Source organism: Bombina bombina, chromosome 7 (genome assembly GCF_027579735.1).
Source record: "Bombina bombina isolate aBomBom1 chromosome 7, aBomBom1.pri, whole genome shotgun sequence".
In the NCBI taxonomy this organism is placed as follows: Eukaryota; Metazoa; Chordata; class Amphibia; order Anura; family Bombinatoridae; genus Bombina; species Bombina bombina.
This window is the reverse complement of record NC_069505.1, coordinates 118,812,298-118,822,506: the sequence shown is the minus strand read 5'-3', so window position 1 is coordinate 118,822,506 and position 10,209 is coordinate 118,812,298.

Below are 10,209 nucleotides of genomic sequence, written 5' to 3'. Positions count from 1 at the left end.
CTTTTCATATAACTCACTAATCACTGAATTCCAGTCCCTTGCCTCAACTATATCCTACTATGAGAAGAACATTGGAATGTAAAATATTAAAATTTTCATGTCGAGCGCACTTGAGAATGTGCAATCAGGTTTACGCGTGAGCAGGCCATTACATTTTTTATCAGACATTGTCATCTCAAATTATAAACAAGGACAAATCTCTTACAAAAAGTTACTTTAGCTACTCTTACCAGCAGTAGGGAGGAGGAAATAAAGTATGGACAAAATACCCAGTCATACTCTTCCCTACCCAAAGTCTTGAGATATTGCTCTAATACGCTAATATTGTGCCCTATAACCTCTTCTAACCACAAGTTCCAACATTCTGCAATTGAATTAGTATAAATGTATTTTATTGCATAGATGTTCAGATTTATTTATTTTAAGAAAACAAATAATAACAAGTAATTTGAATTATTATTATAATTTTCTTATAAAGCTCCAACATACCCTGCTGCATTATAATATAAGGCTATGATTATAGAACAAGAAGAACACAAGACGATTACATTAATATAGGGCAAGAGTTACTATATGATGTAAACCACCGTTATGCTAGTTGACAGGGCAGGTGGTGTTGTGAGCTTACATTATAAAGGAAGAAGAGGAATTGTTGATATAGCAGGTGAGTGAATTGGGTGAATGTAGGTAAGTATCTACGAAACAAAAAAGATAACCTATTTATGCCTAGATTACATGTGGAGTGTAATCAATAGTGGAGGGTGCATTATCCTTAGTGTGACCCTGCTCTACGCAATCTGATATTGAAAAGTAGACCGTAATTTTTTTTACCAGAGAATCTTAATGAAGCTGGATTTTTTAGAACACCCTATCATTTTAATGGATAGCACAGGGTGCACTATTATCGCTCATATTACAAGTAGTGTTTCTGTTTACTCTTCCTCGCAATAGAGGACATATTCTCTGTATATTGCAGACTCTGAAAATCGATATATGCCATTTGCATGACAAGAAAGAATCTGTTCTAAAGTATATGAAAGAGTTAAATGGACACTTGTTTATGCACGAAGGGGATCATGGTACATGGCTGTTAAGGGTCGCTGTCTCTGAAGTTTATTTGATATACATTCTTAGTGAAGAATTATTTGATCTTTAACCATTAAATCAGGCAGGTCATTTAACGGGTCTATTACCTAGTGTTATGGTAGACATGGATTTGGATAATACAGTGCTATCCAGTTCACTATATGATGCTGAAGCTAGAAAAGAGCTTTTCAGATGTGTTTTTTTTCTGCTGAGAGAAATGAGGGGTTTATCCAAAGGGTGGAGTCATTATGTAAATCATTAGAAAAATTGTTAAACTCTGACTTGAGACTAACCTGGGATATTGAGGCCTTTAAACATTATGTAGACCTCAAAAGAGTACAGAGGGGTCTCAGATTGAATACATTTCCCACTTTTGAAGTTGAAGACCCGGATGTAATTCTTCAGTGGAATGAGGCTTTGACAGAATGCTCCATAAAGCTTATAGGGATTCTTATAAAATGCAAACAGAAACAGAGGGTTAACCTCAAAGATCGCATCAGCTGAAAAAATTTGAGTCACATGAGAAAATTATTGAACATAAAAAGACCATGCAAGGGCATGTTGATAACTTGGACACAATCCTAGCTAAAAGAAAAGGTACTAAATTCAGCCAGGATAGAATGGATTATAAATCCAACAAAGTCTACATTTGGCCTAATTTTCAAAAAGGCAACAGTGGCTTCAGATTCAATAGAAAGAATAAATCTAATACCAAGAAAAATAGGAATGAAGTGGATAAAGGAACTGATGTGATTCCTAAACCATTCTTGAAAAACATAAAAAAGAATAAGAAAGTGGTGTTTTTGTCCACAGAAGCAGAAACCACTGACCAAGAATCACTGAAATCCTCAGAGGCCTCTTCTCTCTCCCATACTTCTTCAGTGCCTGTCTCTTCTCTTTCTTTCCACTCCCTGCAGGTGACGTCAGCGGATGACACAGAAGGTGAGGAGCCAGTGGTACGTCTTAAGGTTGGAAGAGAGAACAAAAGGTCCCTTTAGAGGAGTCAGGAGATAAAAAGGGAAAAAGAAGTACATCAAAATATACATAGGACATTAGATCTTAATGTTGTTAATCTTTCTAGCTATACTTTGAGTGAGAGTCAAACTGATGTATTAAGTAGAGGTTTAGAATTTACTCTTTCTAGAAATTTTTGGTCTTTTACTACACTACTTGATATTAATAGATTTGTCAGAAAGTTGACTCTTAAGAGATTTTTTAGCCTCAATCAGGAACCCCAGTCTGATGAGAACACTATTAGTAAGATTCCTGATGGGGGACATGATTATATTTCATTTGATGATGCCTGTTAAACACACTAGTTGAGCTTAATCTAGGCAGTGACACTCTCTCACAAGGTATAAAACCAAGGAAGCCCAAGAAGGTAAAATCAGACTTCTGTACCATACAATTTAAAGGGCAAGCATTTAATCTATTCCAAAGGCATGTTGAAAGAGAGATAACGCAGCTGGCAGACAGGATAAATGAAAGTAATAAAAAGAAACATGTTTCCAATCTTACTACCTCATAAAAATTGGCCTTGGAACTACTGCAAAGGGAGGCAATATCATAGTCTTAGACAAAACTGACTATTTTGCAGAAGCACAACGCCAACTACAGGACTGTAATGTTTACAATCACTTAACAGGCAATCCCACTCATATTTTTAGGAGGGAGCTTGTGAGCATTTTGGATGATGGGGTTGGAATTGGTGTATTCCAGGATGATATTAAGCATTTGATCCCTGAATACCCAATTTTGCCCTTGTTCAATCACTTGCCCAAGATCCACAAGGATCTTGTGAAACCCCCGGGTAGACCTATCATTTCGGGCATTGGCTCCCTCTTGGAGCCACTGTCCGAATGGATGGATGACATTCTCCAACCTTTAGTTAAAGGGACACTCAATCAAGATTAAACTTTCATTATTCAGATAGAGCATGCCATTTTAAACAACTTTCCAATTTACTTCTATTAACAAAATGTGCACAGTCTTTTTATATTTAAACTTTTTGAGTCACCAGCTCCTACTGAGCATGTGCAAGAATAAGTGTGTATGCATTTTTGAATGGCTGATGGCTGTCACATGGTACGTGTATGCATTTGTGATTGGCTGATGGCTGTCATATGGTACAGGGGGAGTGGAAAAAGACATAACTTTTAAAATTGTCAGAAAAAAAATCTACTACTCATTTGAAGTTCAGACTAAGTGCTATTGCATTGTCTTGTTATCTTGCATTTGTTGATTATGCAAATCTAATGTGTTGACTGGTCCTTTAAAGATCTTTATTCATACCTGAGGGATTCTCATTTTTATTGGAATGTATGAAGAAAGTTGGATTGCAAGATGAGCACAATTGGGTAGTAATTGATGTTGTATCTCTTTATACGGTCATCCCACACTCTTTGGGTATATCTGCTGTCAGGTACTTTTTAAATAAGTTCACTAATTACAGCGTTGACACAATTCTTTTCATATGCTCTGTTTTGTAGTTCCTCCTTACTAGGGCTGGGCGATATGGGCAAAAATCAAAATCGCAATTTTGTACCCAAAAAAAACGCGTTTGCGATTTAATCGCTATTTTCTTAAAAATTAATTAAAAAAATAATAATTTTCTAAACAAGCTCCAGGAAGAGGGGAGGGGAAGAGGGGGTGGGAGACAGGCTCAGTGGAAGTGAAAGCAGTATGAATAACTTGCTGCATATACTTATTCCTGGAGATTTATTCAATAAAATAATTGTTTTTATTTTCAAACATCTACATTACATATATACTGTAAGAAAGTAAAGCATTAGCCACTAAATGTTTTTTACTTACTGTGTAGATGTATGAAAATAAAAACAAATATTTTATTGGATAAATCTCCAGGTATAAGTATATGCCAGGGCAGTGCCACATCTGTTATTCAGAATGCTTTCACTTCCACAGAGCCTCAATACCCCTCCCTCTCCCCGGAGATTGTTTACTTTAGAGTTTATAACCCTGCAGATAGTGGCAGTGCAGTCAGATCGCTGCTTTATCCTGCCTTTAGTGCAAGTTTCTTACTCGCTTGCCTCCAGATTCCAGTTGCCTGAGTGAGCAACCCACCTTGACCATGTGTCTCCACTCTTCTATGCCCCACAGTGCCGCCTCTTCTAACTGCTGTGTGTGCACGGCTCCTCTGCCTAGCTAAATGCCAGAACATGTCACTCGGTTACCAGTGATCCGGGACCGGCTCCTTCCATTGTATTCACACGGCACAATCGTTGTGATGTGATGTACCCCCAGGCCCCGCCCCCCCCCAAAAAAATTGCGGTCTCTTGCGGTTTTTAAATCACGGCGGTTAATCGCGGTTTAAAACCGCATATGCGATTAATCACCCGCCCTATTCCTTACACACAATTTTTTCCTATTTGATGATAATTTTTATTTGCAGTGCTGCAGCACTGCAATGGGGGCTAAGTACGCCCCATCATTTGCAAACTTGTATGTAGGTTTTTGGGAACTCAAATATATCTTTGATCAAAGCAACCCTTTTGTAGACAGCATCCTGTTTTACAGGAGGTACAATGACTATTTAACAGAAAAAAAGAGTAATGACTATTTAAGTCTAATCTTCAATGAGCCTCTAGATGATGATTGTTTCAAAAAGTTTCTGAGCTATGTAAATGAAAATGATATGCAACTCTGGGAATCTGTAGAGACTCTGAAGTTAAAGGGACAGTATACTGTAAAATAGTTTTTCCTTTAATGTGTTTACAATTGCTTTTTTTACCAACTGCAGAGTATAAAATGTATGAGATTTGCTTTTTAAGGCTTATTTATGTATATAAATTAGCTGATTTTGTGTTTTGAAGCCACAACCTAATAAAATAGGTTGAGCTTGTAGGTATAATCAGATCTCATTACTGTATCACATTGTGTACATAAACCTGCTTCTTTATCTTATATCTGTCCATAAAACAATCACCAGTACTTGGGGAGAACAATGGAAAATCAACATTTTATTACCTTATCTCTGCTATATCCCACTGGGAGTGTAATGTCTTCTGCTGGCTGTGTTTACAAAGCTTATCTGTAGCTTGGACCTGCGGCCACAAACTTTCAGAATAGGTGGGGACACCATATGCTAAATCAACTATTTCAAATGCCAATATAAGGGTAAAGAAGCTACTTGTAAACAATTTAATACACTCCAGCATGTTAAGTGGATCATTGGGAACACATTAAAGAGGAGAAAATTTTTGAGTAAACTGTCCCTTTAACTTTTTGGATATAGCACTAAAAGGTGATGGAATAGAAATGTAATTATCTCACAAACTTTTCGTAAACCTAGTGTTGGTAACACAGTGCTGCATACCAAGTCATGCCATCCACACCACCTTATTCGTGCTATACCCAGAGGTCAATTTATTAGGCTAAGGAGGAACACTAAGGATATAGATGTGTATATGCAACAGTCCATGGACTTAAGTAAAAGGTTGGAAACAAGGGGGTATGATCCTCAACAATTAAACACAGTCAGAATAGAGATTGGTCAGTCTCATGGGCCCATGCAGACAAAAAAAAATCCTAAAACAGGGTTGTGAAACAGGGGGATATCCTATTTACCATCAAGTATACAAATAAATTCCCAGAAATTGTTAGGATACTAAGAAGGAATTTGTCTGTTTTTGGAAATGATGATGTATTAAAGGACACCATTGGTCTTTGTAAGTTTGTTTCCAAGAAACCAGTCACCCTAGTCACTAAATTAGCACCAATCCTAGTAAAGAAACCAGGGAAAGGTAGTACCTGGTTGAGTACTAAGGGTAATTTTAAGTGTGGCGGCAGGGGTTGTTTGACTTGTGAAATGTTGGACACAAACAGGACTTTTACGTTGTCGGTAGACAACTCTGTGTATAGCATTGATTTCTATGCAAACTGTAGAACCACTTTGTGGTGTATCTGTTGACGTGTTTGATTTGCCACTGTCAGTATGTTGGGAAAACGACAAGACAAATGGGCACTAGAGCCTGTGAACGTATATATATATATATATATATATATATATATAACATATATATATACAGTATTTATAAGTTTGATATCATATTGAATTATTATTATTATTTTTTATTATCAGGTTTTTCTAGAATTTGAGGAAAGAAGCAACGCCCCAAGCCACACGCTCCCCACGCCCCAAGTCACACCCCAAGCCACACACCCCCATCACCTATTTAAAAAGTGTCCAAGAATCTTCTGGACAAAAGGTGGCAACCTTACCTGTAACCCTGCTGGTAAGTAGATGCAAGCAAAGGCTCCCAATAAAAAGTGAACCAGAATCATTCTACCCTCTTCAACCAGCTTTATATTAGCCATCCTCCACAAGACAAAGAGCAAATGAACTACAATTTCCTGCTCTCATTGGAAATGTACACTGTGATACCCAACAGCGACCTTTGCTGGAATAGAGAAGTAACTGCAGCTGATTCTGTGGAAAGTGAAGTTGTTTGTCATTTAGAGACAATATGACAAGAGACAGGAAACCCATTTGAACAAATTCAGGACAATCCCAAACCAGCATAGCTTATCCCTTTAAAAACTTAGGAACATACTGCCCAAATTCAGAACTGTCCCTTAAAAATATGGATGTCTGGTCACCTTAAAGGGACATGAAACCCACATTTTTTTCTTTCATGATTTAGAACGAGCCTGCAATTTTAAACAGCTTTCCAATTTACTTCTATTATCTAATTTGCTCCTTTCTCTTGCTATCCTTGGCTGAAAAGCATATCTAAATAGGCTCAGTAGCTACGGATTGGTGGCTGCACATAGATGCCTCTTGTAATTGCCTCACCCATGTGCATTGCTATTTCTTCAACAAAGGATATCTAAAAAATGAAGAAAATTAGATAATAGAAGTAAATTGGAATGTTGTTTAAAATTGTATTCTCTATCTGAATCATGAAAGAAAAATGTTGGGTTTCATGTCAGTTTAACAAACACATACCACTATCTGAAAGAAGGTATTTTCTATTCTGTACTTCATTGATTTTCGAAAGGGCTAGACAGACATTATCAAAATTGTTACTCCTTTGTGAAATCAACATTTTATAGTATATATAAAATATATCTAATAATTTTATAATTAGATATTTTATTCCTATTCATTTTGTATACATTATAATTGTTATATTTAATAACATAGGTAGAAAATTCTACATTTTGTTCTTTCATATTATGTTCTATGTTCTCTTGGAATCTTTCTTAAAGGGACAGTCTACAATAAAATTGTTATTGTTTAAAAAGATAGATAATGCCTTTACTACTCATTCCCCAGCTTTGCACAACCAATACAGTTATATTAATATAATTAATAACATTTAAACCTCTAAATTTCTGCTTGTTTCTAAGCCACTAAAGACAGCCTCTTATCACATGCTTTTTTAATTAGCCTTTCACAATAGGAGACTGCTAGTTCATGTGGGCCATAAAGATAACATTGTGTTCATGCCCGAGGAGTTATTTAAGAGTTATCACAACACAGTACTAAATGCAAGTCAATATATAATGAATAAAATGTCATATAATCAGGGGGCTGTCAGAAGAGGCTTAGATACAAGGTAAACACAGAGGTAAAAAGTATATTAATATAACTGTGTTGGTTAGCAAAGCTGGGAAATGGGTAATAAAGGGATTATCTATCTTTTAAAACAATAACAATTCTAATGTAGACTGTCCCTTTAAAAAGGTACTCCTAGGTAGGCTTACAGGGTGTGCATGTAGAATTGTCACCTCAGCCATGTTAAAGAGACAGTAAACTTAAAAAAAATAATGTTATATAATTCTGCACATAGTGCAGAATTATGTAATATTATCTTAGTGGCAGCTTTAAAAATCAAAAGATTTGATAGATTTTAGCTCTCAAAATTGCACTTACCTGGTCTCTTCTGCAGGCTCTTCTGATCATGTCTTCTTTTTCAAAAGCGGTTTGTGGTCACGCTGTCTAATCACAGTGCGCCCGATCGCGCCATTGAACTGAATATAGATCACTCCCACTCTGGTCAGGTAGAGGGAGTGAACTACATTTAGTTCAATAGCGCCATTGGGTGCGCTGTGGTTAGACAGCTTGCTTGTGAACCGCTTTTGAAAAAGAAGACATAATCAGAAGAGCCTGGAGAAGAAACCAGGTAAGTGAAACTTTGAGGGCTAAAATCTATCAAATCTTTTGATTTTTTAAGCTGTCGCTAAGATAATGCTACATAATGCTGCACTATATGCAGAATTTTATAACATTAATTTTTAAGTTTACTGTCCCTTTAACCAGGGCAGTTATGAGTTACGCATGCTGCAGGATGTACAGGGAGGAAAATGTATTGTGTCGCTGGAAAGCACATGAATAGCGCTGCTGGACAGCGCTAGTTCCTCCTTGCACTCCCTGCAGCATGTGTAACTCCTACATGTCCAGGTTTACATGGCCGAATAGGCAACCCTACTTACATCTGTCTTTAGCATTCTAACAGTGTTTGCAACAATATATATCATTGATACAATGCTGTGGCAAACACTGCTGCCATAAGAGTGCAAAAGACAAGTGCTTGCTAATGAGGTCCTATAAATAGGCTTACCATAATTTTTAGAGGTGAAACTGGGACCACCTGGTGAGGTGCCAGTGGGGGTGTGGTCAGAAGCGTGGTCAAGGGGGCGTGGCAATTACCGGTCCTTTTAAAGTAGTAGCTTTTATGTGTGTAATGTTTCGTGGATACTCTACCCTTCCTCAGTCAAACAAGTGAATCACACAGTTTAAATAGGCCATAACACCACCCCCTAGTGAAAAAGGCACCATTACGTTGTCATGGCAAATAATTCATTAATCTAAATCTCAGATTCTAAATAATGCCAAACATCAAGCATAATTATCAATTTCACAATTTATTATCTGCAGTGTAATATGTGTTTTATGTGTCTAATTAAGGAACAGAGCCAAATACTGATAAGGCATAAATACAACATTGAATGAAAGTAAAAAAGAAACGCGTACCTGCTAAAGCTGTTTAAGAGGCTACTCTATACCATAATGCAGGAAGATTATAGCCAAAATACTATCCTGCATGAAGTAAAGCAAGATCCAGGCCAAAAATCCTGCCTGTCTGTACTTCCTAGCAATACCCATATGATTCCCCTAAAGGTGTATTACCGGCAATGTCACCAGGGGTCGGGGGGTGTTAAATTCTTAGAAAAATAAACCAAGTAGTACAACAAAATTAAAAAAACCCTATGCTGCTTACTCAGCCTGTATTACTAAATGTAAACTTTGAAGGACACGAACGTTAAGCTAAGCAGCGCTGAATGTAACAAAGTACCAGCATCCAACTATGCTGGAGAGCCACAGTCCAGTCATTTTGAATAATGTGTCTGGGTTTCAGGTGGGCTGAAACCCAGACACATGATTTGAAACCTGGAGGTGGCAACCCTACTGGGACAGAATGAACAACTGGGTGGGACTCTGGGACAGTGCCTCCAAACCGGGACAATCCCAGTAAAAGTGGGACTTCTGGTAAGCCTACCTATAAACCTTTACTCTTCAATACAGGATAAGAAGAGAACAAGCAAATTTAGTAACAGAAATACATGGGAAAAGTTAGTTAAAATTGCATGCTCAGTCTGAATTATGACTTGGTAATTTGTACTTTTCTGTCTCTTTAAAGGGACAATAAACTGTAGAAAGAATGTGTAATGTATTTTAAGTCCTACAGTAAATGCACACTTCTGCTTCCATTAATAGTACTTAATATTAATTCCAATCACTATGCTGACATTTTAAAATCACCATATGATGTGTTTTCCCCTGCTGATAATACTGCTATGTACAAATATACAAAGTCGATTTTTAGTTATAGAATATGCAATTCTGTATTTATACATCTATTGACTGTTTAGTTGGACTAAGACAAACCAAGCAAGAAAACTGATAAAGTTACAAGTTAGCCAGTTTAGCGGGGAAGGCACAGATGTTAAACATGGGAGATTGTAATTTTAAAAACAAAGCCAGTTAGCTGTTTAAATAAAATAGCATATTAAAGGGACATGAAACCCAAATTCCTTATTTCACGAATCAGATAGAGAATACAATTTTAAAAATGTTTCCAATTTACTTCTATTTTA